This window comes from Hoplias malabaricus, unplaced genomic scaffold (assembly GCF_029633855.1).
Source record: "Hoplias malabaricus isolate fHopMal1 unplaced genomic scaffold, fHopMal1.hap1 scaffold_100, whole genome shotgun sequence".
Taxonomy (NCBI): domain Eukaryota; kingdom Metazoa; phylum Chordata; class Actinopteri; order Characiformes; family Erythrinidae; genus Hoplias; species Hoplias malabaricus.
The window spans coordinates 15,792-40,043 of record NW_027101014.1 but is presented as its reverse complement, the minus strand read 5'-3'; the positions used below and the strand labels follow the sequence as shown (position 1 = coordinate 40,043).

Genomic DNA, 24,252 nt, shown 5'->3' with positions numbered 1-24,252 from the left:
GTGTAAATTATCCGTCACTGCCTTCAGCATATTGCACTCTGGCATGCCAGCGCATCTGCAGGCAGGCACCTGGCCATGATATCCGGCAGTGGCGCGAGGGAAAAGAAAAGTCTTCTTCGAGCCGGATTTGAACCCGCGACCTAAGGATCGCCTTATTAACAACTACAGTCCTCTGCTCTACCAACTGAGCTATCAAAGGTGCTAGCCTAAAGAGTTGGACTGAAAACTGACAAGTGCATTTAGGACAGACTCGGATGCTCTCCTATGATTGTAGAACGAGTACATCTGGCAAAAGCCTAGCCCTAGCCCCTGAACTTAATCCTATCTCCTTCCTTTCAGACGTGGCTGAAAACGGTGTCCCTGGTGGTCTAGTGGCTAGGATTCGGCGCTCTCACTGCCGCGGCCCGGGTTCGATTCCCGCTCAGGGAAGCGTGTGCTTTCTTGCACACCAAGTCCACTACAAGACTCTGGAAGCCCCCCACCCACATGCTGTGTAGGTTAAAGGAATGTAAAGCGTCCTCCTTCTGCTACTTCCTTTTTTGCCAAACTTCTAAACGACACGTTGCTGCCTCATTCACCACCTCCACACACCCACACCAGCGTGGCTTTATGCTTTCAAGTCTGCAAGTCTTTTAGGGAGGCAAGATAATGTTTGAGAAATTTGAATGGAACAGTGTAAATGATCCGTCACTGCCTTCAGCAGATTGCACTCTGGCATGCCAGCGCATCTGCAGGCAGGCACCTGGCCATGATATCCGGCAGTGGCGCGAGGGAAAAGAAAAGTCTTCTTCGAGCCGGATTTGAACCCGCGACCTAAGGATTGCCTTATTAACAACTACAGTCCTCTGCTCTACCAAGTGAGCTATCAAAGGCGCTAGCCTAAAGAGTTGGACTGAAAACTGACAAGTGCATTTAGGACAGACTCGGATGCTCTCCTATGATTGTAGAACGAGTACATCTGGCAAAAGCCTAGCCCTAGCCCCTGAACTTAATCCTATCTCCTTCCTTTCAGACGTGGCTGAAAACGGTGTCCCTGGTGGTCTAGTGGCTAGGATTCGGCGCTCTCACTGCCGCGGCCCGGGTTCGATTCCCGCTCAGGGAAGCGTGTGCTTTCTTGCACACCAAGTCCACTACAAGACTCTGGAAGCCCCCCACCCACATGCTGTGTAGGTTAAAGGAATGTAAAGCGTCCTCCTTCTGCTACTTCCTTTTTTGCCAAACTTCTAAACGACACGTTGCTGCCTCATTCACCACCTCCACACACCCACACCAGCGTGGCTTTATGCTTTCAAGTCTGCAAGTCTTTTAGGGAGGCAAGATAATGTTTGAGAAATTTGAATGGAACAGTGTAAATGATCCGTCACTGCCTTCAGCAGATTGCACTCTGGCATGCCAGCGCATCTGCAGGCAGGCACCTGGCCATGATATCCGGCAGTGGCGCGAGGGAAAAGAAAAGTCTTCTTCGAGCCGGATTTGAACCCGCGACCTAAGGATTGCCTTATTAACAACTACAGTCCTCTGCTCTACCAAGTGAGCTATCAAAGGCGCTAGCCTAAAGAGTTGGACTGAAAACTGACAAGTGCATTTAGGACAGACTCGGATGCTCTCCTATGATTGTAGAACGAGTACATCTGGCAAAAGCCTAGCCCTAGCCCCTGAACTTAATCCTATCTCCTTCCTTTCAGACGTGGCTGAAAACGGTGTCCCTGGTGGTCTAGTGGCTAGGATTCGGCGCTCTCACTGCCGCGGCCCGGGTTCGATTCCCGCTCAGGGAAGCGTGTGCTTTCTTGCACACCAAGTCCACTACAAGACTCTGGAAGCCCCCCACCCACATGCTGTGTAGGTTAAAGGAATGTAAAGCGTCCTCCTTCTGCTACTTCCTTTTTTGCCAAACTTCTAAACGACACGTTGCTGCCTCATTCACCACCTCCACACACCCACACCAGCGTGGCTTTATGTTTTCAAGTCTGCAAGTCTTTTAGGGAGGCAAGATAAAGTTTGAGAAATTTGAATGGAACAATGTAAATGATCCGTCACTGCCTTCAGCATATTGCACTCTGGCATGCCAGTGCATCTGCAGGCAGGCACCTGGCCATGATATCCCGCAGTGGCACGAGGGAAAAGAAAAGTCTCCTTCGAGCCGGATTTGAACCAGCGACCTAAGGATCGCCTTATTAACAACTACAGTCCTCCGCTCTACCAACTGAGCTATCGAAGGTGCTATGCTAAAGGGTTGGACTGAAAACTGACAAGTGCGTTTAGGACAGACTCTCATGCACTCCTATGATTGTAGAGCGAGTACATCCGGCAAAAGCCTAGCCCTAGCCCCTGAACTTAATCCTATCTCCTTCCTTTCAGACGTAGCTGAAAACGGTGGCCCTGGTGGTCTAGTGGCTAGGATTCGGCGCTCTCACCGCTGCGGCCGGGTTCGATTCCCGGTCAGGGAAGTGTGTGCTTTCTTGCACACCAAGTCCACTACAAGACTCTGGAAGGTCCCCCCCCCACCCACATGCTGGGCTGTGTAGGTTGAAGGAATGTAAAGCGTCCTCCTTCTGCTACTTCCTTTTTTGCCAAACTTCTAAACGACACGTTGCTGCCTCATTCACCACCTCCACACACCCACACCAGCGTGGCTTTATGTTTTCAAGTCTGCAAGTCTTTTAGGGAGGCAAGATAAAGTTTGAGAAATTTGAATGGAACAATGTAAATGATCCGTCACTGCCTTCAGCATATTGCACTCTGGCATGCCAGTGCATCTGCAGGCAGGCACCTGGCCATGATATCCCGCAGTGGCACGAGGGAAAAGAAAAGTCTCCTTCGAGCCGGATTTGAACCAGCGACCTAAGGATCGCCTTATTAACAACTACAGTCCTCCGCTCTACCAACTGAGCTATCGAAGGTGCTATGCTAAAGGGTTGGACTGAAAACTGACAAGTGCGTTTAGGACAGACTCTCATGCACTCCTATGATTGTAGAGCGAGTACATCCGGCAAAAGCCTAGCCCTAGCCCCTGAACTTAATCCTATCTCCTTCCTTTCAGACGTAGCTGAAAACGGTGGCCCTGGTGGTCTAGTGGCTAGGATTCGGCGCTCTCACCGCTGCGGCCGGGTTCGATTCCCGGTCAGGGAAGTGTGTGCTTTCTTGCACACCAAGTCCACTACAAGACTCTGGAAGGTCCCCCCCCCACCCACATGCTGGGCTGTGTAGGTTGAAGGAATGTAAAGCGTCCTCCTTCTGCTACTTCCTTTTTTGCCAAACTTCTAAACGACACGTTGCTGCCTCATTCACCACCTCCACACACCCACACCAGCGTGGCTTTATGTTTTCAAGTCTGCAAGTCTTTTAGGGAGGCAAGATAAAGTTTGAGAAATTTGAATGGAACAATGTAAATGATCCGTCACTGCCTTCAGCATATTGCACTCTGGCATGCCAGTGCATCTGCAGGCAGGCACCTGGCCATGATATCCCGCAGTGGCACGAGGGAAAAGAAAAGTCTCCTTCGAGCTGGATTTGAACCAGCGACCTAAGGATCGCCTTATTAACAACTACAGTCCTCCGCTCTACCAACTGAGCTATCGAAGGTGCTATGCTAAAGGGTTGGACTGAAAACTGACAAGTGCGTTTAGGACAGACTCTCATGCACTCCTATGATTGCAGAGCGAGTACATCCGGCAAAAGCCTAGCCCTAGCCCCTGAACTTAATCCTATCTCCTTCCTTTCAGACGTAGCTGAAAACGGTGGCCCTGGTGGTCTAGTGGCTAGGATTCGGCGCTCTCACCGCTGCGGCCGGGTTCGATTCCCGGTCAGGGAAGTGTGTGCTTTCTTGCACACCAAGTCCACTACAAGACTCTGGAAGGTCCCCCCCCCACCCACATGCTGGGCTGTGTAGGTTGAAGGAATGTAAAGCGTCCTCCTTCTGCTACTTCCTTTTTTGCCAAACTTCTAAACGACACGTTGCTGCCTCATTCACCACCTCCACACACCCACACCAGCGTGGCTTTATGTTTTCAAGTCTGCAAGTCTTTTAGGGAGGCAAGATAAAGTTTGAGAAATTTGAATGGAACAATGTAAATGATCCGTCACTGCCTTCAGCATATTGCACTCTGGCATGCCAGTGCATCTGCAGGCAGGCACCTGGCCATGATATCCCGCAGTGGCACGAGGGAAAAGAAAAGTCTCCTTCGAGCCGGATTTGAACCAACGACCTAAGGATCGCCTTATTAACAACTACAGTCCTCCGCTCTACCAACTGAGCTATCGAAGGTGCTATGCTAAGGGATTGGACTGAAAACTGACAAGTGCGTTTAGGACAGACTCTCATGCACTCCTATGATTGTAGAGCGAGTACATCCGGCAAAAGCCTAGCCCTAGCCCCTGAACTTAATCCTATCTCCTTCCTTTCAGACGTAGCTGAAAACGGTGGCCCTGGTGGTCTAGTGGCTAGGATTCGGCGCTCTCACCGCTGCGGCCGGGTTCGATTCCCGGTCAGGGAAGTGTGTGCTTTCTTGCACACCAAGTCCACTACAAGACTCTGGAAGGTCCCCCCCCCACCCACATGCTGGGCTGTGTAGGTTGAAGGAATGTAAAGCGTCCTCCTTCTGCTACTTCCTTTTTTGCCAAACTTCTAAACGACACGTTGCTGCCTCATTCACCACCTCCACACACCCACACCAGCGTGGCTTTATGTTTTCAAGTCTGCAAGTCTTTTAGGGAGGCAAGATAAAGTTTGAGAAATTTGAATGGAACAATGTAAATGATCCGTCACTGCCTTCAGCATATTGCACTCTGGCATGCCAGTGCATCTGCAGGCAGGCACCTGGCCATGATATCCCGCAGTGGCACGAGGGAAAAGAAAAGTCTCCTTCGAGCCGGATTTGAACCAGCGACCTAAGGATCGCCTTATTAACAACTACAGTCCTCCGCTCTACCAACTGAGCTATCGAAGGTGCTATGCTAAAAGGTTGGACTGAAAACTGACAAGTGCGTTTAGGACAGACTCTCATGCACTCCTATGATTGTAGAGCGAGTACATCCGGCAAAAGCCTAGCCCTAGCCCCTGAACTTAATCCTATCTCCTTCCTTTCAGACGTAGCTGAAAACGGTGGCCCTGGTGGTCTAGTGGCTAGGATTCGGCGCTCTCACCGCTGCGGCCGGGTTCGATTCCCGGTCAGGGAAGTGTGTGCTTTCTTGCACACCAAGTCCACTACAAGACTCTGGAAGGTCCCCCCCCCACCCACATGCTGGGCTGTGTAGGTTGAAGGAATGTAAAGCGTCCTCCTTCTGCTACTTCCTTTTTTGCCAAACTTCTAAACGACACGTTGCTGCCTCATTCACCACCTCCACACACCCACACCAGCGTGGCTTTATGTTTTCAAGTCTGCAAGTCTTTTAGGGAGGCAAGATAAAGTTTGAGAAATTTGAATGGAACAATGTAAATGATCCGTCACTGCCTTCAGCATATTGCACTCTGGCATGCCAGTGCATCTGCAGGCAGGCACCTGGCCATGATATCCCGCAGTGGCACGAGGGAAAAGAAAAGTCTCCTTCGAGCCGGATTTGAACCAGCGACCTAAGGATCGCCTTATTAACAACTACAGTCCTCCGCTCTACCAACTGAGCTATCGAAGGTGCTATGCTAAAGGGTTGGACTGAAAACTGACAAGTGCGTTTAGGACAGACTCTCATGCACTCCTATGATTGCAGAGCGAGTACATCCGGCAAAAGCCTAGCCCTAGCCCCTGAACTTAATCCTATCTCCTTCCTTTCAGACGTAGCTGAAAACGGCGGCCCTGGTGGTCTAGTGGCTAGGATTCGGCGCTCTCACCGCTGCGGCCGGGTTCGATTCCCGGTCAGGGAAGTGTGTGCTTTCTTGCACACCAAGTCCACTACAAGACTCTGGAAGGTCCCCCCCCCACCCACATGCTGGGCTGTGTAGGTTGAAGGAATGTAAAGCGTCCTCCTTCTGCTACTTCCTTTTTTGCCAAACTTCTAAACGACACGTTGCTGCCTCATTCACCACCTCCACACACCCACACCAGCGTGGCTTTATGTTTTCAAGTCTGCAAGTCTTTTAGGGAGGCAAGATAAAGTTTGAGAAATTTGAATGGAACAATGTAAATGATCCGTCACTGCCTTCAGCATATTGCACTCTGGCATGCCAGTGCATCTGCAGGCAGGCACCTGGCCATGATATCCCGCAGTGGCACGAGGGAAAAGAAAAGTCTCCTTCGAGCCGGATTTGAACCAGCGACCTAAGGATCGCCTTATTAACAACTACAGTCCTCCGCTCTACCAACTGAGCTATCGAAGGTGCTATGCTAAAGGGTTGGACTGAAAACTGACAAGTGCGTTTAGGACAGACTCTCATGCACTCCTATGATTGCAGAGCGAGTACATCCGGCAAAAGCCTAGCCCTAGCCCCTGAACTTAATCCTATCTCCTTCCTTTCAGACGTAGCTGAAAACGGCGGCCCTGGTGGTCTAGTGGCTAGGATTCGGCGCTCTCACCGCTGCGGCCGGGTTCGATTCCCGGTCAGGGAAGTGTGTGCTTTCTTGCACACCAAGTCCACTACAAGACTCTGGAAGGTCCCCCCCCCACCCACATGCTGGGCTGTGTAGGTTGAAGGAATGTAAAGCGTCCTCCTTCTGCTACTTCCTTTTTTGCCAAACTTCTAAACGACACGTTGCTGCCTCATTCACCACCTCCACACACCCACACCAGCGTGGCTTTATGTTTTCAAGTCTGCAAGTCTTTTAGGGAGGCAAGATAAAGTTTGAGAAATTTGAATGGAACAATGTAAATGATCCGTCACTGCCTTCAGCATATTGCACTCTGGCATGCCAGTGCATCTGCAGGCAGGCACCTGGCCATGATATCCCGCAGTGGCACGAGGGAAAAGAAAAGTCTCCTTCGAGCCGGATTTGAACCAACGACCTAAGGATCGCCTTATTAACAACTACAGTCCTCCGCTCTACCAACTGAGCTATCGAAGGTGCTATGCTAAGGGATTGGACTGAAAACTGACAAGTGCGTTTAGGACAGACTCTCATGCACTCCTATGATTGTAGAGCGAGTACATCCGGCAAAAGCCTAGCCCTAGCCCCTGAACTTAATCCTATCTCCTTCCTTTCAGACGTAGCTGAAAACGGTGGCCCTGGTGGTCTAGTGGCTAGGATTCGGCGCTCTCACCGCTGCGGCCGGGTTCGATTCCCGGTCAGGGAAGTGTGTGCTTTCTTGCACACCAAGTCCACTACAAGACTCTGGAAGGTCCCCCCCCCACCCACATGCTGGGCTGTGTAGGTTGAAGGAATGTAAAGCGTCCTCCTTCTGCTACTTCCTTTTTTGCCAAACTTCTAAACGACACGTTGCTGCCTCATTCACCACCTCCACACACCCACACCAGCGTGGCTTTATGTTTTCAAGTCTGCAAGTCTTTTAGGGAGGCAAGATAAAGTTTGAGAAATTTGAATGGAACAATGTAAATGATCCGTCACTGCCTTCAGCATATTGCACTCTGGCATGCCAGTGCATCTGCAGGCAGGCACCTGGCCATGATATCCCGCAGTGGCACGAGGGAAAAGAAAAGTCTCCTTCGAGCCGGATTTGAACCAGCGACCTAAGGATCGCCTTATTAACAACTACAGTCCTCCGCTCTACCAACTGAGCTATCGAAGGTGCTATGCTAAAAGGTTGGACTGAAAACTGACAAGTGCGTTTAGGACAGACTCTCATGCACTCCTATGATTGTAGAGCGAGTACATCCGGCAAAAGCCTAGCCCTAGCCCCTGAACTTAATCCTATCTCCTTCCTTTCAGACGTAGCTGAAAACGGTGGCCCTGGTGGTCTAGTGGCTAGGATTCGGCGCTCTCACCGCTGCGGCCGGGTTCGATTCCCGGTCAGGGAAGTGTGTGCTTTCTTGCACACCAAGTCCACTACAAGACTCTGGAAGGTCCCCCCCCCACCCACATGCTGGGCTGTGTAGGTTGAAGGAATGTAATGCGTCCTCCTTCTGCTACTTCCTTTTTTGCCAAACTTCTAAACGACACGTTGCTGCCTCATTCACCACCTCCACACACCCACACCAGCGTGGCTTTATGTTTTCAAGTCTGCAAGTCTTTTAGGGAGGCAAGATAAAGTTTGAGAAATTTGAATGGAACAATGTAAATGATCCGTCACTGCCTTCAGCATATTGCACTCTGGCATGCCAGTGCATCTGCAGGCAGGCACCTGGCCATGATATCCCGCAGTGGCACGAGGGAAAAGAAAAGTCTCCTTCGAGCCGGATTTGAACCAGCGACCTAAGGATCGCCTTATTAACAACTACAGTCCTCCGCTCTACCAACTGAGCTATCGAAGGTGCTATGCTAAAGGGTTGGACTGAAAACTGACAAGTGCGTTTAGGACAGACTCTCATGCACTCCTATGATTGCAGAGCGAGTACATCCGGCAAAAGCCTAGCCCTAGCCCCTGAACTTAATCCTATCTCCTTCCTTTCAGACGTAGCTGAAAACGGCGGCCCTGGTGGTCTAGTGGCTAGGATTCGGCGCTCTCACCGCTGCGGCCGGGTTCGATTCCCGGTCAGGGAAGTGTGTGCTTTCTTGCACACCAAGTCCACTACAAGACTCTGGAAGGTCCCCCCCCCACCCACATGCTGGGCTGTGTAGGTTGAAGGAATGTAAAGCGTCCTCCTTCTGCTACTTCCTTTTTTGCCAAACTTCTAAACGACACGTTGCTGCCTCATTCACCACCTCCACACACCCACACCAGCGTGGCTTTATGTTTTCAAGTCTGCAAGTCTTTTAGGGAGGCAAGATAAAGTTTGAGAAATTTGAATGGAACAATGTAAATGATCCGTCACTGCCTTCAGCATATTGCACTCTGGCATGCCAGTGCATCTGCAGGCAGGCACCTGGCCATGATATCCCGCAGTGGCACGAGGGAAAAGAAAAGTCTCCTTCGAGCCGGATTTGAACCAGCGACCTAAGGATCGCCTTATTAACAACTACAGTCCTCCGCTCTACCAACTGAGCTATCGAAGGTGCTATGCTAAAGGGTTGGACTGAAAACTGACAAGTGCGTTTAGGACAGACTCTCATGCACTCCTATGATTGCAGAGCGAGTACATCCGGCAAAAGCCTAGCCCTAGCCCCTGAACTTAATCCTATCTCCTTCCTTTCAGACGTAGCTGAAAACGGCGGCCCTGGTGGTCTAGTGGCTAGGATTCGGCGCTCTCACCGCTGCGGCCGGGTTCGATTCCCGGTCAGGGAAGTGTGTGCTTTCTTGCACACCAAGTCCACTACAAGACTCTGGAAGGTCCCCCCCCCACCCACATGCTGGGCTGTGTAGGTTGAAGGAATGTAAAGCGTCCTCCTTCTGCTACTTCCTTTTTTGCCAAACTTCTAAACGACACGTTGCTGCCTCATTCACCACCTCCACACACCCACACCAGCATGGCTTTATGTTTTCAAGTCTGCAAGTCTTTTAGGGAGGCAAGATAAAGTTTGAGAAATTTGAATGGAACAATGTAAATGATCCGTCACTGCCTTCAGCATATTGCACTCTGGCATGCCAGTGCATCTGCAGGCAGGCACCTGGCCATGATATCCCGCAGTGGCACGAGGGAAAAGAAAAGTCTCCTTCGAGCCGGATTTGAACCAACGACCTAAGGATCGCCTTATTAACAACTACAGTCCTCCGCTCTACCAACTGAGCTATCGAAGGTGCTGTGCTAAAGGGTTGGACTGAAAACTGACAAGTGCGTTTAGGACAGACTCTCATGCACTCCTATGATTGTAGAGCGAGTACATCCGGCAAAAGCCTAGCCCTAGCCCCTGAACTTAATCCTATCTCCTTCCTTTCAGACGTAGCTGAAAACGGTGGCCCTGGTGGTCTAGTGGCTAGGATTCGGCGCTCTCACCGCTGCAGGCGGGTTCGATTCCCGGTCAGGGAAGTGTGTGCTTTCTTGCACACCAAGTCCACTACAAGACTCTGGAAGGTCCCCCCCCCACCCACATGCTGGGCTGTGTAGGTTGAAGGAATGTAAAGCGTCCTCCTTCTGCTACTTCCTTTTTTGCCAAACTTCTAAACGACACGTTGCTGCCTCATTCACCACCTCCACACACCCACACCAGCGTGGCTTTATGTTTTCAAGTCTGCAAGTCTTTTAGGGAGGCAAGATAAAGTTTGAGAAATTTGAATGGAACAGTGTAAATGATCCGTCACTGCCTTCAGCATATTGCACTCTGGCATGCCAGTGCATCTGCAGGCAGGCACCTGGCCATGATATCCCGCAGTGGCACGAGGGAAAAGAAAAGTCTCCTTCGAGCCGGATTTGAACCAGCGACCTAAGGATCGCCTTATTAACAACTACAGTCCTCCGCTCTACCAACTGAGCTATCGAAGGTGCTATGCTAAAGGGTTGGACTGAAAACTGACAAGTGCGTTTAGGACAGACTCTCATGCACTCCTATGATTGCAGAGCGAGTACATCCGGCAAAAGCCTAGCCCTAGCCCCTGAACTTAATCCTATCTCCTTCCTTTCAGACGTAGCTGAAAACGGCGGCCCTGGTGGTCTAGTGGCTAGGATTCGGCGCTCTCACCGCTGCGGCCGGGTTCGATTCCCGGTCAGGGAAGTGTGTGCTTTCTTGCACACCAAGTCCACTACAAGACTCTGGAAGGTCCCCCCCCCACCCACATGCTGGGCTGTGTAGGTTGAAGGAATGTAAAGCGTCCTCCTTCTGCTACTTCCTTTTTTGCCAAACTTCTAAACGACACGTTGCTGCCTCATTCACCACCTCCACACACCCACACCAGCGTGGCTTTATGTTTTCAAGTCTGCAAGTCTTTTAGGGAGGCAAGATAAAGTTTGAGAAATTTGAATGGAACAGTGTAAATGATCCGTCACTGCCTTCAGCATATTGCACTCTGGCATGCCAGTGCATCTGCAGGCAGGCACCTGGCCATGATATCCCGCAGTGGCACGAGGGAAAAGAAAAGTCTCCTTCGAGCCGGATTTGAACCAGCGACCTAAGGATCGCCTTATTAACAACTACAGTCCTCCGCTCTACCAACTGAGCTATCGAAGGTGCTATGCTAAAGGGTTGGACTGAAAACTGACAAGTGCGTTTAGGACAGACTCTCATGCACTCCTATGATTGTAGAGCGAGTACATCCGGCAAAAGCCTAGCCCTAGCCCCTGAACTTAATCCTATCTCCTTCCTTTCAGACGTAGCTGAAAACGGTGGCCCTGGTGGTCTAGTGGCTAGGATTCGGCGCTCTCACCGCTGCGGCCGGGTTCGATTCCCGGTCAGGGAAGTGTGTGCTTTCTTGCACACCAAGTCCACTACAAGACTCTGGAAGGTCCCCCCCCCACCCACATGCTGGGCTGTGTAGGTTGAAGGAATGTAAAGCGTCCTCCTTCTGCTACTTCCTTTTTTGCCAAACTTCTAAACGACACGTTGCTGCCTCATTCACCACCTCCACACACCCACACCAGCGTGGCTTTATGTTTTCAAGTCTGCAAGTCTTTTAGGGAGGCAAGATAAAGTTTGAGAAATTTGAATGGAACAATGTAAATGATCCGTCACTGCCTTCAGCATATTGCACTCTGGCATGCCAGTGCATCTGCAGGCAGGCACCTGGCCATGATATCCCGCAGTGGCACGAGGGAAAAGAAAAGTCTCCTTCGAGCCGGATTTGAACCAGCGACCTAAGGATCGCCTTATTAACAACTACAGTCCTCCGCTCTACCAACTGAGCTATCGAAGGTGCTATGCTAAAAGGTTGGACTGAAAACTGACAAGTGCGTTTAGGACAGACTCTCATGCACTCCTATGATTGTAGAGCGAGTACATCCGGCAAAAGCCTAGCCCTAGCCCCTGAACTTAATCCTATCTCCTTCCTTTCAGACGTAGCTGAAAACGGTGGCCCTGGTGGTCTAGTGGCTAGGATTCGGCGCTCTCACCGCTGCGGCCGGGTTCGATTCCCGGTCAGGGAAGTGTGTGCTTTCTTGCACACCAAGTCCACTACAAGACTCTGGAAGGTCCCCCCCCCACCCACATGCTGGGCTGTGTAGGTTGAAGGAATGTAAAGCGTCCTCCTTCTGCTACTTCCTTTTTTGCCAAACTTCTAAACGACACGTTGCTGCCTCATTCACCACCTCCACACACCCACACCAGCGTGGCTTTATGTTTTCAAGTCTGCAAGTCTTTTAGGGAGGCAAGATAAAGTTTGAGAAATTTGAATGGAACAATGTAAATGATCCGTCACTGCCTTCAGCATATTGCACTCTGGCATGCCAGTGCATCTGCAGGCAGGCACCTGGCCATGATATCCCGCAGTGGCACGAGGGAAAAGAAAAGTCTCCTTCGAGCCGGATTTGAACCAGCGACCTAAGGATCGCCTTATTAACAACTACAGTCCTCCGCTCTACCAACTGAGCTATCGAAGGTGCTATGCTAAAGGGTTGGACTGAAAACTGACAAGTGCGTTTAGGACAGACTCTCATGCACTCCTATGATTGCAGAGCGAGTACATCCGGCAAAAGCCTAGCCCTAGCCCCTGAACTTAATCCTATCTCCTTCCTTTCAGACGTAGCTGAAAACGGCGGCCCTGGTGGTCTAGTGGCTAGGATTCGGCGCTCTCACCGCTGCGGCCGGGTTCGATTCCCGGTCAGGGAAGTGTGTGCTTTCTTGCACACCAAGTCCACTACAAGACTCTGGAAGGTCCCCCCCCCACCCACATGCTGGGCTGTGTAGGTTGAAGGAATGTAAAGCGTCCTCCTTCTGCTACTTCCTTTTTTGCCAAACTTCTAAACGACACGTTGCTGCCTCATTCACCACCTCCACACACCCACACCAGCGTGGCTTTATGTTTTCAAGTCTGCAAGTCTTTTAGGGAGGCAAGATAAAGTTTGAGAAATTTGAATGGAACAATGTAAATGATCCGTCACTGCCTTCAGCATATTGCACTCTGGCATGCCAGTGCATCTGCAGGCAGGCACCTGGCCATGATATCCCGCAGTGGCACGAGGGAAAAGAAAAGTCTCCTTCGAGCCGGATTTGAACCAGCGACCTAAGGATCGCCTTATTAACAACTACAGTCCTCCGCTCTACCAACTGAGCTATCGAAGGTGCTATGCTAAAGGGTTGGACTGAAAACTGACAAGTGCGTTTAGGACAGACTCTCATGCACTCCTATGATTGTAGAGCGAGTACATCCGGCAAAAGCCTAGCCCTAGCCCCTGAACTTAATCCTATCTCCTTCCTTTCAGACGTAGCTGAAAACGGTGGCCCTGGTGGTCTAGTGGCTAGGATTCGGCGCTCTCACCGCTGCGGCCGGGTTCGATTCCCGGTCAGGGAAGTGTGTGCTTTCTTGCACACCAAGTCCACTACAAGACTCTGGAAGGTCCCCCCCCCACCCACATGCTGGGCTGTGTAGGTTGAAGGAATGTAAAGCGTCCTCCTTCTGCTACTTCCTTTTTTGCCAAACTTCTAAACGACACGTTGCTGCCTCATTCACCACCTCCACACACCCACACCAGCGTGGCTTTATGTTTTCAAGTCTGCAAGTCTTTTAGGGAGGCAAGATAAAGTTTGAGAAATTTGAATGGAACAATGTAAATGATCCGTCACTGCCTTCAGCATATTGCACTCTGGCATGCCAGTGCATCTGCAGGCAGGCACCTGGCCATGATATCCCGCAGTGGCACGAGGGAAAAGAAAAGTCTCCTTCGAGCCGGATTTGAACCAGCGACCTAAGGATCGCCTTATTAACAACTACAGTCCTCCGCTCTACCAACTGAGCTATCGAAGGTGCTATGCTAAAAGGTTGGACTGAAAACTGACAAGTGCGTTTAGGACAGACTCTCATGCACTCCTATGATTGTAGAGCGAGTACATCCGGCAAAAGCCTAGCCCTAGCCCCTGAACTTAATCCTATCTCCTTCCTTTCAGACGTAGCTGAAAACGGTGGCCCTGGTGGTCTAGTGGCTAGGATTCGGCGCTCTCACCGCTGCGGCCGGGTTCGATTCCCGGTCAGGGAAGTGTGTGCTTTCTTGCACACCAAGTCCACTACAAGACTCTGGAAGGTCCCCCCCCCACCCACATGCTGGGCTGTGTAGGTTGAAGGAATGTAAAGCGTCCTCCTTCTGCTACTTCCTTTTTTGCCAAACTTCTAAACGACACGTTGCTGCCTCATTCACCACCTCCACACACCCACACCAGCGTGGCTTTATGTTTTCAAGTCTGCAAGTCTTTTAGGGAGGCAAGATAAAGTTTGAGAAATTTGAATGGAACAATGTAAATGATCCGTCACTGCCTTCAGCATATTGCACTCTGGCATGCCAGTGCATCTGCAGGCAGGCACCTGGCCATGATATCCCGCAGTGGCACGAGGGAAAAGAAAAGTCTCCTTCGAGCCGGATTTGAACCAGCGACCTAAGGATCGCCTTATTAACAACTACAGTCCTCCGCTCTACCAACTGAGCTATCGAAGGTGCTATGCTAAAGGGTTGGACTGAAAACTGACAAGTGCGTTTAGGACAGACTCTCATGCACTCCTATGATTGCAGAGCGAGTACATCCGGCAAAAGCCTAGCCCTAGCCCCTGAACTTAATCCTATCTCCTTCCTTTCAGACGTAGCTGAAAACGGCGGCCCTGGTGGTCTAGTGGCTAGGATTCGGCGCTCTCACCGCTGCGGCCGGGTTCGATTCCCGGTCAGGGAAGTGTGTGCTTTCTTGCACACCAAGTCCACTACAAGACTCTGGAAGGTCCCCCCCCCACCCACATGCTGGGCTGTGTAGGTTGAAGGAATGTAAAGCGTCCTCCTTCTGCTACTTCCTTTTTTGCCAAACTTCTAAACGACACGTTGCTGCCTCATTCACCACCTCCACACACCCACACCAGCGTGGCTTTATGTTTTCAAGTCTGCAAGTCTTTTAGGGAGGCAAGATAAAGTTTGAGAAATTTGAATGGAACAATGTAAATGATCCGTCACTGCCTTCAGCATATTGCACTCTGGCATGCCAGTGCATCTGCAGGCAGGCACCTGGCCATGATATCCCGCAGTGGCACGAGGGAAAAGAAAAGTCTCCTTCGAGCCGGATTTGAACCAGCGACCTAAGGATCGCCTTATTAACAACTACAGTCCTCCGCTCTACCAACTGAGCTATCGAAGGTGCTATGCTAAAGGGTTGGACTGAAAACTGACAAGTGCGTTTAGGACAGACTCTCATGCACTCCTATGATTGCAGAGCGAGTACATCCGGCAAAAGCCTAGCCCTAGCCCCTGAACTTAATCCTATCTCCTTCCTTTCAGACGTAGCTGAAAACGGCGGCCCTGGTGGTCTAGTGGCTAGGATTCGGCGCTCTCACCGCTGCGGCCGGGTTCGATTCCCGGTCAGGGAAGTGTGTGCTTTCTTGCACACCAAGTCCACTACAAGACTCTGGAAGGTCCCCCCCCCACCCACATGCTGGGCTGTGTAGGTTGAAGGAATGTAAAGCGTCCTCCTTCTGCTACTTCCTTTTTTGCCAAACTTCTAAACGACACGTTGCTGCCTCATTCACCACCTCCACACACCCACACCAGCATGGCTTTATGTTTTCAAGTCTGCAAGTCTTTTAGGGAGGCAAGATAAAGTTTGAGAAATTTGAATGGAACAATGTAAATGATCCGTCACTGCCTTCAGCATATTGCACTCTGGCATGCCAGTGCATCTGCAGGCAGGCACCTGGCCATGATATCCCGCAGTGGCACGAGGGAAAAGAAAAGTCTCCTTCGAGCCGGATTTGAACCAGCGACCTAAGGATCGCCTTATTAACAACTACAGTCCTCCGCTCTACCAACTGAGCTATCGAAGGTGCTATGCTAAAGGGTTGGACTGAAAACTGACAAGTGCGTTTAGGACAGACTCTCATGCACTCCTATGATTGCAGAGCGAGTACATCCGGCAAAAGCCTAGCCCTAGCCCCTGAACTTAATCCTATCTCCTTCCTTTCAGACGTAGCTGAAAACGGTGGCCCTGGTGGTCTAGTGGCTAGGATTCGGCGCTCTCACCGCTGCGGCCGGGTTCGATTCCAGGTCAGGGAAGTGTGTGCTTTCTTGCACACCAAGTCCACTACAAGACTCTGGAAGGTCCCCCCCCCACCCACATGCTGGGCTGTGTAGGTTGAAGGAATGTAAAGCGTCCTCCTTCTGCTACTTCCTTTTTTGCCAAACTTCTAAACGACACGTTGCTGCCTCATTCACCACCTCCACACACCCACACCAGCGTGGCTTTATGTTTTCAAGTCTGCAAGTCTTTTAGGGAGGCAAGATAAAGTTTGAGAAATTTGAATGGAACAATGTAAATGATCCGTCACTGCCTTCAGCATATTGCACTCTGGCATGCCAGTGCATCTGCAGGCAGGCACCTGGCCATGATATCCCGCAGTGGCACGAGGGAAAAGAAAAGTCTCCTTCGAGCCGGATTTGAACCAGCGACCTAAGGATCGCCTTATTAACAACTACAGTCCTCCGCTCTACCAACTGAGCTATCGAAGGTGCTATGCTAAAGGGTTGGACTGAAAACTGACAAGTGCGTTTAGGACAGACTCTCATGCACTCCTATGATTGTAGAGCGAGTACATCCGGCAAAAGCCTAGCCCTAGCCCCTGAACTTAATCCTATCTCCTTCCTTTCAGACGTAGCTGAAAACGGTGGCCCTGGTGGTCTAGTGGCTAGGATTCGGCGCTCTCACCGCTGCGGCCGGGTTCGATTCCCGGTCAGGGAAGTGTGTGCTTTCTTGCACACCAAGTCCACTACAAGACTCTGGAAGGTCCCCCCCCCACCCACATGCTGGGCTGTGTAGGTTGAAGGAATGTAAAGCGTCCTCCTTCTGCTACTTCCTTTTTTGCCAAACTTCTAAACGACACGTTGCTGCCTCATTCACCACCTCCACACACCCACACCAGCGTGGCTTTATGTTTTCAAGTCTGCAAGTCTTTTAGGGAGGCAAGATAAAGTTTGAGAAATTTGAATGGAACAATGTAAATGATCCGTCACTGCCTTCAGCATATTGCACTCTGGCATGCCAGTGCATCTGCAGGCAGGCACCTGGCCATGATATCCCGCAGTGGCACGAGGGAAAAGAAAAGTCTCCTTTGAGCCGGATTTGAACCAGCGACCTAAGGATCGCCTTATTAACAACTACAGTCCTCCGCTCTACCAACTGAGCTATCGAAGGTGCTATGCTAAAGGGTTGGACTGAAAACTGACAAGTGCGTTTAGGACAGACTCTCATGCACTCCTATGATTGTAGAGCGAGTACATCCGGCAAAAGCCTAGCCCTAGCCCCTGAACTTAATCCTATCTCCTTCCTTTCAGACGTAGCTGAAAACGGTGGCCCTGGTGGTCTAGTGGCTAGGATTCGGCGCTCTCACCGCTGCGGCCGGGTTCGATTCCCGGTCAGGGAAGTGTGTGCTTTCTTGCACACCAAGTCCACTACAAGACTCTGGAAGGTCCCCCCCCCACCCACATGCTGGGCTGTGTAGGTTGAAGGAATGTAAAGCGTCCTCCTTCTGCTACTTCCTTTTTTGCCAAACTTCTAAACGACACGTTGCTGCCTCATTCACCACCTCCACACACCCACACCAGCGTGGCTTTATGTTTTCAAGTCTGCAAGTCTTTTAGGGAGGCAAGATAAAGTTTGAGAAATTTGAATGGAACAATGTAAATGATCCGTCACTGCCTTCAGCATATTGCACTCTGGCATGCCAGTGCATCTGCAGGCAGGCACCTGGCCATGATATCCCGCAGTGGCACGAGGGACAAGAAAAGTCTCCTTCGAGCCGGATTTGAACCAGCGACCTAAGGATCGCCTTATTAACAACTACAGTCCTCCGCTCTACCAACTGAGCTATCGAAGGTGCTATGCTAAAGGGTTGGACTGAAAACTGACAAGTGCGTTTAGGACAGACTCTCATGCACTCCTATGATTGCAGAGCGAGTACATCCGGCAAAAGCCTAGCCCTAGCCCCTGAACTTAATCCTATCTCCTTCCTTTCAGACGTAGCTGAAAACGGTGGCCCTGGTGGTCTAGTGGCTAGGATTCGGCGCTCTCACCGCTGCGGCCGGGTTCGATTCCCGGTCAGGGAAGTGTGTGCTTTCTTGCACACCAAGTCCACTACAAGACTCTGGAAGGTCCCCCCCCCACCCACATGCTGGGCTGTGTAGGTTGAAGGAATGTAAAGCGTCCTCCTTCTGCTACTTCCTTTTTTGCCAAACTTCTAAACGACACGTTGCTGCCTCATTCACCACCTCCACACACCCACACCAGCGTGGCTTTATGTTTTCAAGTCTGCAAGTCTTTTAGGGAGGCAAGATAAAGTTTGAGAAATTTGAATGGAACAATGTAAATGATCCGTCACTGCCTTCAGCATATTGCACTCTGGCATGCCAGTGCATCTGCAGGCAGGCACCTGGCCATGATATCCCGCAGTGGCACGAGGGAAAAGAAAAGTCTCCTTCGAGCCGGATTTGAACCAACGACCTAAGGATCGCCTTATTAACAACTACATTCCTCCGCTCTACCAACTGAGTTATCGAAGGTGCTATGCTAAGGGATTGGACTGAAAACTGACAAGTGCGTTTAGGACAGACTCTCATGCACTCCTATGATTGTAGAGCGAGTACATCCGGCAAAAGCCTAGCCCTAGCCCCTGAACTTAATCCTATCTCCTTCCTTTCAGACGTAGCTGAAAACGGTGGCCCTGGTGGTCTAGTGGCTAGGATTCGGCGCTCTCACCGCTGCGGCCGGGTTCGATTCCCGGTCAGGGAAGTGTGTGCTTTCTTGCACACCAAGTCCACTACAAGACTCTGGAAGGTCCCCCCCCCACCCACATGCTGGGCTGTGTAGGTTGAAGGAATGTAAAGCGTCCTCCTTCTGCTACTTCCTTTTTTGCCAAACTTCTAAACGACACGTTGCTGCCTCATTCACCACCTCCACACACCCACACCAGCGTGGCTTTATGTTTTCAAGTCTGCAAGTCTTTTAGGGAGGCAAGATAAAGTTTGAGAAATTTGAATGGAACAATGTAAATGATCCGTCACTGCCTTCAGCATATTGCACTCTGGCATGCCAGTGCATCTGCAGGCAGGCACCTGGCCATGATATCCCGCAGTGGCACGAGGGAAAAGAAAAGTCTCCTTCGAGCCGGATTTGAACCAACGACATAAGGATCGCCTTATTAACAACTACAGTCCTCCACTCTACCAACTGAGCTATCGAAGGTGCTATGCTAAGGGATTGGACTGAAAACTGACAAGTGCGTTTAGGACAGACTCTCATGCACTCCTATGATTGTAGAGCGAGTACATCCGGCAAAAGCCTAGCCCTAGCCCCTGAACTTAATCCTATCTCCTTCCTTTCAGACGTAGCTGAAAACGGTGGCCCTGGTGGTCTAGTGGCTAGGATTCGGCGCTCTCACCGCTGCGGCCGGGTTCGATTCCCGGTCAGGGAATTGTGTGCTTTCTTGCACACCAAGTCCACTACAAGACTCTGGAAGGTCCCCCCCCCACCCACATGCTGGGCTGTGTAGGTTGAAGGAATGTAAAGCGTCCTCCTTCTGCTACTTCCTTTTTTGCCAAACTTCTAAACGACACGTTGCTGCCTCATTCACCACCTCCACACACCCACACCAGCGTGGCTTTATGTTTTCAAGTCTGCAAGTCTTTTAGGGAGGCAAGATAAAGTTTGAGAAATTTGAATGGAACAATGTAAATGATCCGTCACTGCCTTCAGCATATTGCACTCTGGCATGCCAGTGCATCTGCAGGCAGGCACCTGGCCATGATATCCCGCAGTGGCACGAGGGAAAAGAAAAGTCTCCTTCGAGCTGGATTTGAACCAGCGACCTAAGGATCGCCTTATTAACAACTACAGTCCTCCGCTCTACCAACTGAGCTATCGAAGGTGCTATGCTAAAAGGTTGGACTGAAAACTGACAAGTGCGTTTAGGACAGACTCTCATGCACTCCTATGATTGTAGAGCGAGTACATCCGGCAAAAGCCTAGCCCTAGCCCCTGAACTTAATCCTATCTCCTTCCTTTCAGACGTAGCTGAAAACGGTGGCCCTGGTGATCTAGTGGCTAGGATTCGGCGCTCTCACCGCTGCGGCCGGGTTCGATTCCCGGTCAGGGAAGTGTGTGCTTTCTTGCACACCAAGTCCACTACAAGACTCTGGAAGGTCCCCCCCCCACCCACATGCTGGGCTGTGTAGGTTGAAGGAATGTAAAGCGTCCTCCTTCTGCTACTTCCTTTTTTGCCAAACTTCTAAACGACACGTTGCTGCCTCATTCACCACCTCCACACACCCACACCAGCGTGGCTTTATGTTTTCAAGTCTGCAAGTCTTTTAGGGAGGCAAGATAAAGTTTGAGAAGTTTGAATGGAACAATGTAAATGATCCGTCACTGCCTTCAGCATATTGCACTCTGGCATGCCAGTGCATCTGCAGGCAGGCACCTGGCCATGATATCCCGCAGTGGCACGAGGGAAAAGAAAAGTCTCCTTCGAGCCGGATTTGAACCAGCGACCTAAGGATCACCTTATTAACAACTACAGTCCTCCGCTCTACCAACTGAGCTATCGAAGGTGCTATGCTAAAGGGTTGGACTGAAAACTGACAAGTGCGTTTAGGACAGACTCTCATGCACTCCTATGATTGCAGAGCGAGTAAATCCGGCAAAAGCCTAGCCCTAGCCCCTGAACTTAATCCTATCTCCTTCCTTTCAGACGTAGCTGAAAACGGCGGCCCTGGTGGTCTAGTGGCTAGGATTCGGCGCTCTCACCGCTGCGGCCGGGTTCGATTCCCGGTCAGGGAAGTGTGTGCTTTCTTGCACACCAAGTCCACTACAAGACTCTGGAAGGTCCCCCCCCCACCCACATGCTGGGCTGTGTAGGTTGAAGGAATGTAAAGCGTCCTCCTTCTGCTACTTCCTTTTTTGCCAAACTTCTAAACGACACGTTGCTGCCTCATTCACCACCTCCACACACCCACACCAGCATGGCTTTATGTTTTCAAGTCTGCAAGTCTTTTAGGGAGGCAAGATAAAGTTTGAGAAATTTGAATGGAACAATGTAAATGATCCGTCACTGCCTTCAGCATATTGCACTCTGGCATGCCAGTGCATCTGCAGGCAGGCACCTGGCCATGATATCCCGCAGTGGCACGAGGGAAAAGAAAAGTCTCCTTCGAGCCGGATTTGAACCAACGACCTAAGGATCGCCTTATTAACAACTACAGTCCTCCGCTCTACCAACTGAGCTATCGAAGGTGCTGTGCTAAAGGGTTGGACTGAAAACTGACAAGTGCGTTTAGGACAGACTCTCATGCACTCCTATGATTGTAGAGCGAGTACATCCGGCAAAAGCCTAGCCCTAGCCCCTGAACTTAATCCTATCTCCTTCCTTTCAGACGTAGCTGAAAACGGTGGCCCTGGTGGTCTAGTGGCTAGGATTCGGCGCTCTCACCGCTGCGGCCGGGTTCGATTCCCGGTCAGGGAAGTGTGTGCTTTCTTGCACACCAAGTCCACTACAAGACTCTGGAAGGTCCCCCCCCCACCCACATGCTGGGCTGTGTAGGTTGAAGGAATGTAAAGCGTCCTCCTTCTGCTACTTCCTTTTTTGCCAAACTTCTAAACGACACGTTGCTGCCTCATTCACCACCTCCACACACCCACACCAGCGTGGCTTTATGTTTTCAAGTCTGCAAGTCTTTTAGGGAGGCAAGATAAAGTTTGAGAAATTTGAATGGAACAATGTAAATGATCCGTCACTGCCTTCAGCATATTGCACTCTGGCATGCCAGTGCATCTGCAGGCAGGCACCTGGCCATGATATCCCGCAGTGGCACGAGGGAAAAGAAAAGTCTCCTTCGAGCCGGATTTGAACCAACGACCTAAGGATCGCCTTATTAACAACTACAGTCCTCCGCTCTACCAACTGAGCTATCGAAGGTGCTATGCTAAGGGATTGGACTGAAAACTGACAAGTGCGTTTAGGACAGACTCTCATGCACTCCTATGATTGTAGAGCGAGTACATCCGGCAAAAGCCTAGCCCTAGCCCCTGAACTTAATCCTATCTCCTTCCTTTCAGACGTAGCTGAAAACGGTGGCCCTGGTGGTCTAGTGGCTAGGATTCGGCGCTCTCACCGCTGCGGCCGGGTTCGATTCCCGGTCAGGGAAGTGTGTGCTTTCTTGCACACCAAGTCCACTACAAGACTCTGGAAGGTCCCCCCCCCACCCACATGCTGGGCTGTGTAGGTTGAAGGAATGTAAAGCGTCCTCCTTCTGCTACTTCCTTTTTTGCCAAACTTCTAAACGACACGTTGCTGCCTCATTCACCACCTCCACACACCCACACCAGCGTGGCTTTATGTTTTCAAGTCTGCAAGTCTTTTAGGGAGGCAAGATAAAGTTTGAGAAATTTGAATGGAACAATGTAAATGATCCGTCACTGCCTTCAGCATATTGCACTCTGGCATGCCAGTGCATCTGCAGGCAGGCACCTGGCCATGATATCCCGCAGTGGCACGAGGGAAAAGAAAAGTCTCCTTCGAGCCGGATTTGAACCGGCGACCTAAGGATGGCCTTATTAACAACTACAGTCCTCCGCTCTACCAACTGAGCTATCGAAGGTGCTATGCTAAAAGGTTGGACTGAAAACTGACAAGTGCGTTTAGGACAGACTCTCATGCACTCCTATGATTGTAGAGCGAGTACATCCGGCAAAAGCCTAGCCCTAGCCCCTGAACTTAATCCTATCTCCTTCCTTTCAGACGTAGCTGAAAACGGTGGCCCTGGTGGTCTAGTGGCTAGGATTCGGCGCTCTCACCGCTGCGGCCGGGTTCGATTCCCGGTCAGGGAAGTGTGTGCTTTCTTGCACACCAAGTCCACTACAAGACTCTGGAAGGTCCCCCCCCCACCCACATGCTGGGCTGTGTAGGTTGAAGGAATGTAAAGCGTCCTCCTTCTGCTACTTCCTTTTTTGCCAAACTTCTAAACGACACGTTGCTGCCTCATTCACCACCTCCACACACCCACACCAGCGTGGCTTTATGTTTTCAAGTCTGCAAGTCTTTTAGGGAGGCAAGATAAAGTTTGAGAAATTTGAATGGAACAATGTAAATGATCCGTCACTGCCTTCAGCATATTGCACTCTGGCATGCCAGTGCATCTGCAGGCAGGCACCTGGCCATGATATCCCGCAGTGGCACGAGGGAAAAGAAAAGTCTCCTTCGAGCCGGATTTGAACCAACGACCTAAGGATCGCCTTATTAACAACTACAGTCCTCCGCTCTACCAACTGAGCTATCGAAGGTGCTGTGCTAAAGGGTTGGACTGAAAACTGACAAGTGCGTTTAGGACAGACTCTCATGCACTCCTATGATTGTAGAGCGAGTACATCCGGCAAAAGCCTAGCCCTAGCCCCTGAACTTAATCCTATCTCCTTCCTTTCAGACGTAGCTGAAAACGGTGGCCCTGGTGGTCTAGTGGCTAGGATTCGGCGCTCTCACCGCTGCGGCCGGGTTCGATTCCCGGTCAGGGAAGTGTGTGCTTTCTTGCACACCAAGTCCACTACAAGACTCTGGAAGGTCCCCCCCCCACCCACATGCTGGGCTGTGTAGGTTGAAGGAATGTAAAGCGTCCTCCTTCTGCTACTTCCTTTTTTGCCAAACTTCTAAACGACACGTTGCTGCCTCATTCACCACCTCCACACACCCACACCAGCGTGGCTTTATGTTTTCAAGTCTGCAAGTCTTTTAGGGAGGCAAGATAAAGTTTGAGAAATTTGAATGGAACAATGTAAATGATCCGTCACTGCCTTCAGCATATTGCACTCTGGCATGCCAGTGCATCTGCAGGCAGGCACCTGGCCATGATATCCCGCAGTGGCACGAGGGAAAAGAAAAGTCTCCTTCGAGCCGGATTTGAACCAGCGACCTAAGGATCGCCTTATTAACAACTACAGTCCTCCGCTCTACCAACTGAGCTATCGAAGGTGCTATGCTAAAGGGTTGGACTGAAAACTGACAAGTGCGTTTAGGACAGACTCTCATGCACTCCTATGATTGCAGAGCGAGTACATCCGGCAAAAGCCTAGCCCTAGCCCCTGAACTTAATCCTATCTCCTTCCTTTCAGACGTAGCTGAAAACGGTGGCCCTGGTGGTCTAGTGGCTAGGATTCGGCGCTCTCACCGCTGCGGCCGGGT

General features: G+C 50.9%; 24 non-coding genes across 24 annotated transcripts; all 24 read right to left on the bottom strand.

Annotated features, from left to right (window-relative positions):
* Positions 1-2,131: 2,131 nt before the first annotated feature.
* trnay-gua (transfer RNA tyrosine (anticodon GUA)) lies at positions 2,132-2,218 on the bottom strand. Its single transcript is given in 2 exon segments — positions 2,132-2,167; positions 2,182-2,218. It is a non-coding gene; the product is annotated as a tRNA-Tyr (tRNA).
* A 595-nt stretch (positions 2,219-2,813) lies between these two features.
* trnay-gua (transfer RNA tyrosine (anticodon GUA)) lies at positions 2,814-2,900 on the bottom strand. The gene is given in 2 exon segments: positions 2,814-2,849; positions 2,864-2,900. It is a non-coding gene; the product is annotated as a tRNA-Tyr (tRNA).
* Positions 2,901-3,495: 595 nt separating this feature from the next.
* trnay-gua (transfer RNA tyrosine (anticodon GUA)) lies at positions 3,496-3,582 on the bottom strand. Its single transcript is given in 2 exon segments — positions 3,496-3,531; positions 3,546-3,582. It is a non-coding gene; the product is annotated as a tRNA-Tyr (tRNA).
* Positions 3,583-4,859: 1,277 nt separating this feature from the next.
* Positions 4,860-4,946, bottom strand: trnay-gua (transfer RNA tyrosine (anticodon GUA)). The gene is given in 2 exon segments: positions 4,860-4,895; positions 4,910-4,946. It is a non-coding gene; the product is annotated as a tRNA-Tyr (tRNA).
* Positions 4,947-5,541: 595 nt separating this feature from the next.
* Positions 5,542-5,628, bottom strand: trnay-gua (transfer RNA tyrosine (anticodon GUA)). The gene is given in 2 exon segments: positions 5,542-5,577; positions 5,592-5,628. It is a non-coding gene; the product is annotated as a tRNA-Tyr (tRNA).
* Positions 5,629-6,223: 595 nt separating this feature from the next.
* On the bottom strand, positions 6,224-6,310 carry trnay-gua (transfer RNA tyrosine (anticodon GUA)). Its single transcript is given in 2 exon segments — positions 6,224-6,259; positions 6,274-6,310. It is a non-coding gene; the product is annotated as a tRNA-Tyr (tRNA).
* A 1,277-nt stretch (positions 6,311-7,587) lies between these two features.
* trnay-gua (transfer RNA tyrosine (anticodon GUA)) lies at positions 7,588-7,674 on the bottom strand. The gene is given in 2 exon segments: positions 7,588-7,623; positions 7,638-7,674. It is a non-coding gene; the product is annotated as a tRNA-Tyr (tRNA).
* Positions 7,675-8,269: 595 nt separating this feature from the next.
* On the bottom strand, positions 8,270-8,356 carry trnay-gua (transfer RNA tyrosine (anticodon GUA)). The gene is given in 2 exon segments: positions 8,270-8,305; positions 8,320-8,356. It is a non-coding gene; the product is annotated as a tRNA-Tyr (tRNA).
* Positions 8,357-8,951: 595 nt separating this feature from the next.
* trnay-gua (transfer RNA tyrosine (anticodon GUA)) lies at positions 8,952-9,038 on the bottom strand. Its single transcript is given in 2 exon segments — positions 8,952-8,987; positions 9,002-9,038. It is a non-coding gene; the product is annotated as a tRNA-Tyr (tRNA).
* Positions 9,039-10,315: 1,277 nt separating this feature from the next.
* trnay-gua (transfer RNA tyrosine (anticodon GUA)) lies at positions 10,316-10,402 on the bottom strand. Its single transcript is given in 2 exon segments — positions 10,316-10,351; positions 10,366-10,402. It is a non-coding gene; the product is annotated as a tRNA-Tyr (tRNA).
* Positions 10,403-10,997: 595 nt separating this feature from the next.
* trnay-gua (transfer RNA tyrosine (anticodon GUA)) lies at positions 10,998-11,084 on the bottom strand. The gene is given in 2 exon segments: positions 10,998-11,033; positions 11,048-11,084. It is a non-coding gene; the product is annotated as a tRNA-Tyr (tRNA).
* Positions 11,085-11,679: 595 nt separating this feature from the next.
* Positions 11,680-11,766, bottom strand: trnay-gua (transfer RNA tyrosine (anticodon GUA)). The gene is given in 2 exon segments: positions 11,680-11,715; positions 11,730-11,766. It is a non-coding gene; the product is annotated as a tRNA-Tyr (tRNA).
* Positions 11,767-12,361: 595 nt separating this feature from the next.
* On the bottom strand, positions 12,362-12,448 carry trnay-gua (transfer RNA tyrosine (anticodon GUA)). Its single transcript is given in 2 exon segments — positions 12,362-12,397; positions 12,412-12,448. It is a non-coding gene; the product is annotated as a tRNA-Tyr (tRNA).
* A 595-nt stretch (positions 12,449-13,043) lies between these two features.
* Positions 13,044-13,130, bottom strand: trnay-gua (transfer RNA tyrosine (anticodon GUA)). Its single transcript is given in 2 exon segments — positions 13,044-13,079; positions 13,094-13,130. It is a non-coding gene; the product is annotated as a tRNA-Tyr (tRNA).
* A 595-nt stretch (positions 13,131-13,725) lies between these two features.
* Positions 13,726-13,812, bottom strand: trnay-gua (transfer RNA tyrosine (anticodon GUA)). The gene is given in 2 exon segments: positions 13,726-13,761; positions 13,776-13,812. It is a non-coding gene; the product is annotated as a tRNA-Tyr (tRNA).
* A 595-nt stretch (positions 13,813-14,407) lies between these two features.
* Positions 14,408-14,494, bottom strand: trnay-gua (transfer RNA tyrosine (anticodon GUA)). The gene is given in 2 exon segments: positions 14,408-14,443; positions 14,458-14,494. It is a non-coding gene; the product is annotated as a tRNA-Tyr (tRNA).
* Positions 14,495-15,089: 595 nt separating this feature from the next.
* On the bottom strand, positions 15,090-15,176 carry trnay-gua (transfer RNA tyrosine (anticodon GUA)). Its single transcript is given in 2 exon segments — positions 15,090-15,125; positions 15,140-15,176. It is a non-coding gene; the product is annotated as a tRNA-Tyr (tRNA).
* A 595-nt stretch (positions 15,177-15,771) lies between these two features.
* trnay-gua (transfer RNA tyrosine (anticodon GUA)) lies at positions 15,772-15,858 on the bottom strand. Its single transcript is given in 2 exon segments — positions 15,772-15,807; positions 15,822-15,858. It is a non-coding gene; the product is annotated as a tRNA-Tyr (tRNA).
* A 595-nt stretch (positions 15,859-16,453) lies between these two features.
* trnay-gua (transfer RNA tyrosine (anticodon GUA)) lies at positions 16,454-16,540 on the bottom strand. Its single transcript is given in 2 exon segments — positions 16,454-16,489; positions 16,504-16,540. It is a non-coding gene; the product is annotated as a tRNA-Tyr (tRNA).
* A 1,277-nt stretch (positions 16,541-17,817) lies between these two features.
* On the bottom strand, positions 17,818-17,904 carry trnay-gua (transfer RNA tyrosine (anticodon GUA)). Its single transcript is given in 2 exon segments — positions 17,818-17,853; positions 17,868-17,904. It is a non-coding gene; the product is annotated as a tRNA-Tyr (tRNA).
* A 1,959-nt stretch (positions 17,905-19,863) lies between these two features.
* On the bottom strand, positions 19,864-19,950 carry trnay-gua (transfer RNA tyrosine (anticodon GUA)). The gene is given in 2 exon segments: positions 19,864-19,899; positions 19,914-19,950. It is a non-coding gene; the product is annotated as a tRNA-Tyr (tRNA).
* Positions 19,951-20,545: 595 nt separating this feature from the next.
* Positions 20,546-20,632, bottom strand: trnay-gua (transfer RNA tyrosine (anticodon GUA)). The gene is given in 2 exon segments: positions 20,546-20,581; positions 20,596-20,632. It is a non-coding gene; the product is annotated as a tRNA-Tyr (tRNA).
* A 1,959-nt stretch (positions 20,633-22,591) lies between these two features.
* Positions 22,592-22,678, bottom strand: trnay-gua (transfer RNA tyrosine (anticodon GUA)). The gene is given in 2 exon segments: positions 22,592-22,627; positions 22,642-22,678. It is a non-coding gene; the product is annotated as a tRNA-Tyr (tRNA).
* A 1,277-nt stretch (positions 22,679-23,955) lies between these two features.
* On the bottom strand, positions 23,956-24,042 carry trnay-gua (transfer RNA tyrosine (anticodon GUA)). The gene is given in 2 exon segments: positions 23,956-23,991; positions 24,006-24,042. It is a non-coding gene; the product is annotated as a tRNA-Tyr (tRNA).
* Positions 24,043-24,252: the final 210 nt, after the last annotated feature.